The sequence below is a fragment of the Bos taurus genome, chromosome 4 (assembly GCF_002263795.3).
Source record: "Bos taurus isolate L1 Dominette 01449 registration number 42190680 breed Hereford chromosome 4, ARS-UCD2.0, whole genome shotgun sequence".
Taxonomy (NCBI): domain Eukaryota; kingdom Metazoa; phylum Chordata; class Mammalia; order Artiodactyla; family Bovidae; genus Bos; species Bos taurus.
In genome coordinates this window covers 57,759,814-57,765,321 of record NC_037331.1, presented here as the reverse complement: position 1 = coordinate 57,765,321, position 5,508 = coordinate 57,759,814, and positions in this window count along the sequence as shown.

The window sequence follows — 5,508 nt, the reverse complement described above, 5'->3', positions numbered from 1 at the left end:
TTTCACCTTTCACTTTCATGCATTGGAGAAGGAAATGGCAACCCACTCCAGTGTTCTTGCCCGGGGAACCCCAGGGATGGCGGAGCCTGGCGGGCTGCCGTCTATGGGGTTGCACAGAGTCGGACACGACTGAAGCGACTTAGCAGCAGCAGCAGCAGCATGATAGTTAGCTATACACTTTCGACGTTTTCCTGATTTTAGCAAAAGAGATTGAAGTGGCAATCTAGAAAACTAAATTTAACTAGCTCTTAAGTGCAAATCTAGAAAACTAGATGATTTGGAAGTAGGTAAGGATGCTAAAGCTGAAACTCCAGTACTTTGGCCACCTCATTCGAAGAGTTGACTCATTGGAAAAGACTCTGATGCTGGGAGGGATTGGGGGCAGGAGGAGAAGGGGACGACAGAGAATGAGATGGCTAGATGGCATCACCAACTCTATGGACATGAGTTTGAGTCAACTCTGGGAGTTGGTGATGGACAGGGAGGCCTGGTGTGCTGCAATTCATGGGGTCTCAAAGAGTCAGACACGACTGAGCGACTAAACTGAATTGAACTGAAGGAGCATTTGTGGGCTTCCCGGTTGGCTCAGCAGTAAAGGATCCACCTGTAATGCATGAGTCGCTGGAGATGCAGCTTCTATCCCTGGTTTGGGAAGATCCCCTGGAGGAGGGCATGGTAATCCACTCCAGTATTCTTGCCTGGAGAATCCCATGGACAGAGGATCCTGACAGACTACAATCCATAGCATTGCAAAGAGGTGGACACGACTGAAGCAAATGCAAGGGGCGTTTGTAGCCCAGGTGAAAGTATTAGATTTCTCAGGGCCCAATCTTTGAACTCACACTCAAGGAGGAGAAACTGTGGGTTGATGTGAAAGATAAAAGATATATGATACAGAAGCTGCAACCCGAATTTGGGGTTCTAGCAGGAATAGACAGATCTCTGTCCCGTAACTCTAGATCAGTTAAAATAATCTCTTTTCTGCAATTTTAACAGGGTAACCAAGTTTAGTTCCTTGAAGGAAAGACATCTCTTCATCCATAAAGATGCAAAATTATTCTATCAGCAGTAAAGTCTGTAAATGTTACATATATCTATGATATATTCAATGTTATGGCAGAAGTATCCTTGAATCTGCCTATATAAGTTTGGTTTTAGAATATCTGAAATGATTAACAAAAGTCCATAATTGTTTGTTTGTTTGTTTTTGTAGAGCTGAATTTATTCAATGGATCAAATTTGTAAGGCAGACTAGTTAGAACAACTCCCACTTCTCTAAAATCAGGAACAGAATTGAAAACCAAAAGAGGTTCTGAAATGTCTCTACCTGGAAATCTTTTAGGAAATCACATTGCCAGTCCCTTTAGAGAAAGTCTTAACAATAAAGCAGAAGGAGAGAAATTCAAGTCAGGGATTGATATTCATCCTTATAAAGCCCCGGCTGACAGGAATTACTTTTCTTTCCCCTTCCTACTTACAGCTTTGCTGCTAAGTCGCTTGAGTCGTGTCCGACTCTGTGCAACCCCATAGACGGCAACCCACCAAGCTCCCCCGTCCCTGGGATTCTCCAGGCAAGAACACTGGAGTGGGCTGCCATTTCCTTCTCCAATGCATGAAAGTGAAAAGTGAAACTGAAGTCGCTCAGTCGTGCCCTACTCTTAGCGACCCCATAGACTGCAGCCTACCAGGTTCCTCCATCCATGGGATTTTCCAGGCAAGAGTACTGGAGTGGGGTGCCATTGCCTTCTTGACTTACAGCTTTAGTGAGGTATAACTGACAAATAAAAATTAAAATTCTATATTTGAGTTTTACAGTTTGATGCTTTGATTTACATGTAACATTGTGAATAACTGCAACTAAACTAATTAACATTATCAATTACCCAACACAGTTACCAATTCCTTCCTTCTTTCTTTCTTTCCTTCTTTTTCTGTGGTGATAAGAACACTTGAGACCTACCCTCTTGACAAGTTTCAATGACACAGTATTGTATTGCTAACTATAGTCACATTAATGTATATTAGATCTTCAGACTTTTTCATCTTGCATAACTGAAGTTTTGTCAAAAGGCCAAGATTTAGAGTGCCTAAAGGGAGTAGTATTTCAGCTAACTGATTTAATGAGACTTGAGGTAATACAGTCTCACTTGCACAGTGCCCTCCCAATCCACGTGGGCATTGGCATGAGACAGTCTTACTTAGTGAGGATTAGAACAGAGGGTGCAAGTGAAGCTCTTCAGTGCAACAAATGTTGGGCACAGAGTCCATATACTCTGTGGACGGGTGGTGACACTGATGATAAAGACAATGGTGTTACACACACAGGGAGGCTTTACCAACCAAGGGACTAAGGGGCTGATGAATTGCATCCTTGTCCTCTGCTTTATCGGGACAGAATTCCCATGTGGACCAAACTGCTCACCTGCATGTGAGTGCCTTATTGCAAGAGCAAGATCAGATGTGTTTGGTAGAAATGGATGAGATTTTCTGTTGGGTTATAATTCTTCTAAGTCTGCCAACTTTACCTTTCCACACTTTAAGCTTTATGCCCCATTATAATAGCTTGTATCTCTCATTTTAGGATAGTCCTTTAAACACCTAATCAGCTACCATTTTCTCAGTTTCTAAGTTACTTTCTTTATTCTCTTCACAGAATCCCTAAGAATTGCTGAACAACCTACATGGTCAAACAGTATTTCCAAGATTTGCAGTTGCTCGTGAGGTAACCCCTTGGCAATCTATGCAAGATAAATAACTTTCTTCCCTCTGATGTTTCTGTACAGATTCTCATTTTGTGGGAAAAAAAATATCGTGATCAATTTTTGTGGTTTTACTCTTGTTTTCTAAATACTTTTCTTAAAAATGGCCTTCGCATTATAAGATGTCTTTATCTATATAGCATCCAACACAGCTTCATGCAGGTAGTGAAGCTCCATAGATGACAGCTGAAAGAAGGTAAGCAGAAAAGAAAAAGGAAAGGAGGAAGAAAGATGGCGGTGGGTATAAGTGTTTGCTTGTTTTGTGTGGCTTATAGGATTTGGAGAAGGAGCTCTTTTTAAATATATCTCTAAAATATCTGAAATTTCATCATGAATATTTGCTTTTGAGTATTGTACACTGGTACTTTCACATACACCTAGAATGAGTCCTTACCATCTTAGAATTAGTTCAGGGGGACATTTTGTTTTTCCTTTTATAGAAACAACTATAATAATGCTAGAATACCTGCTTGTAAAATGACTATGATCTTGATGTCACTTATAAATATGAGAATTATGTCAACATAAAGGTGAAGTTAGGTTGGTTCATATGTGACCAATTCTAGGCAAAAAGCTGGTGTAGCAATAATTAGAAATTTCTGGAGGAAAAGAAAAATCCATTAGGCTGGATGTTATACAGATAGGAGTCCTTTTTGTTATATTTTAAGACAACGGAAAATGAGCTTTTAACTGGGGATTCCTTTCCAGAAAGCCAAACCTCTACTTTAACCAGCTTTCCCCTTCAGGCAGTTTGTTCATCCCCTGGTCCAGAGCACCACTTTTGTCTGCACTGTCTCTGTATCTGTAAGCCAGCATTTCTACTTCATGGCTTTATGTGACTCTTATATGTCCTTGCAGTGGCCTTCAGTCAAGCTCAGTGCCTGCCTAGCTGCCCAAGTGATCTCTGGAGGTACCAATTATGGTTTAGCTCAGTCTCTGGTTACCAAATAGCTTAGATTTGAATGATCTTCCAACTCTATTTTTCCCACCAGCCCTGTTTCTTTAGTAGGGTTTTCAAGAACATGAATTTTGGGGGAAATACATATTTTGGACTATAGTAGAAATTAAATGTTACCAAGGTGTTAGTAGGGGACTGTGGAATGGTGTTTTGAGGAGAATAAAGGGAAAGGAGAGGTGCTGAAGTTAGAGACAAATAAAGCTGGACTTTTCAAATTTTAAATGCATTGGAATCAGACCAGGATCCTATTTAAAAGGCAGATTCTGATTCAGTAGGTCTGAGAAGGAGCTTAGATCTTGCTTTCTAACAAGCTCCAAGTGATTCTTGCTGCTAACTGGGGATGATACTTGAAGTAGCAGAAGCCTGAAGGACAGGTAGCAATTTGAAGAGGCACCATCTAGCGCTGGGCTACTGTGAAGCTTTTTTTTTTTTTTTTCAAGTTGTGATGTGTTTTCCAGTCTCCCAAACAAATCAGGATCATTACTAAAATCTTCAGTTTGAAACTAATCAAGAGCTTAAAAAAAATAAAAACGTTTGACGAACACCCATGTTCCTTTTATTTTTCTCAAACATGCACTTAGAAAGCTATGTTTATCATCTGGTTGTTAAAATATTAATACTCAGAAAGAGGTTCTTTCTTTTATCTTGTGTTAGAAGCAGCTTAAGTTATAACCTCCAACTGTCTTCTGGGCTAATGAAAGAGGCAGGAAAGATAACCAGGTCCAATCACTTTTATTGACTAAACAAAGTGAGTTGTCTGCATTACTTTTATTTCTTGACATTTCACTTTTACTTGTCTGGATTCACAATAACTATGATGTGATTTCAGTGACCTTCAGTGCTGCTAAAGGATGCCAGGGTATATTGTAAGTTTGGGCTAGCAATTCAAAAGCAAACAGGGCCTTTTAGAAGTTTAAAAATTAATTTCTTCTGTAAATTAACAATTTTGAAACCATATAAAATGTAGATAGGTGATGCATAGATACATGATTGTACCAAATAAGATCTACTCTTGACAAAAGACAAAATAATTATTTTTAAGAAGGCTTTTAGCTATCATTTGTTGTGTTGTTTTACATATATTATCTTACCCAACTCATGAAAAGTTTATTAGATGTCATTAACCTCATTTCACAGAGGAAGGAACCAAGGCTGGGAGAAAAGAACTAACTCAATGTCACACAGCTAGTGAGTAACATGCCAAGATCTAAACCTAGATTTGCTTAGGTCCAAAATTCATGTTCTTAATCACTAAGCTCTCAATCCATTTGGAGCCACTAAAATTTACATAGAAATTATGTGTGATTTATATGTTATGACAAACAAGAAGACCATGAAATTCTCTTTGGCATGTGTCCCCTCCTCTCTGGCAGTTACCTAAAGTCATTTTTGGAAGTAAGTGGTGTGTAAATTTTAAATAAATAAAAACTTAAAATGCCCTTTACTCACCTCAAAGACTTTCTAAGTACAGTCTGTGTTTTGGAGGAATAAGTCAGTGCCATTAGCCCATGAACCCCTGATGTACTATGAGTCCTTTGGGAGGGTCTCTATCCTGTGACTGTTGAAGCACCTGAATAAATAATATTCTCAGGGTTTGTATTAGCTGTTCTTCACTCTAGCTTTGATTTGAACCACATCATGTGCTATTGGTAAATTAAAACATAGTGTGAGTGTGAGGTAGAGGTTATGTTGGTTCACGCACAATTATGTCTAGCCTGTTAATGTTTTGAAGCAACTGGGGGCAAGCTTCTCAAAATTAAAAGGACCATCTTTTCAATATATGAAGACCTT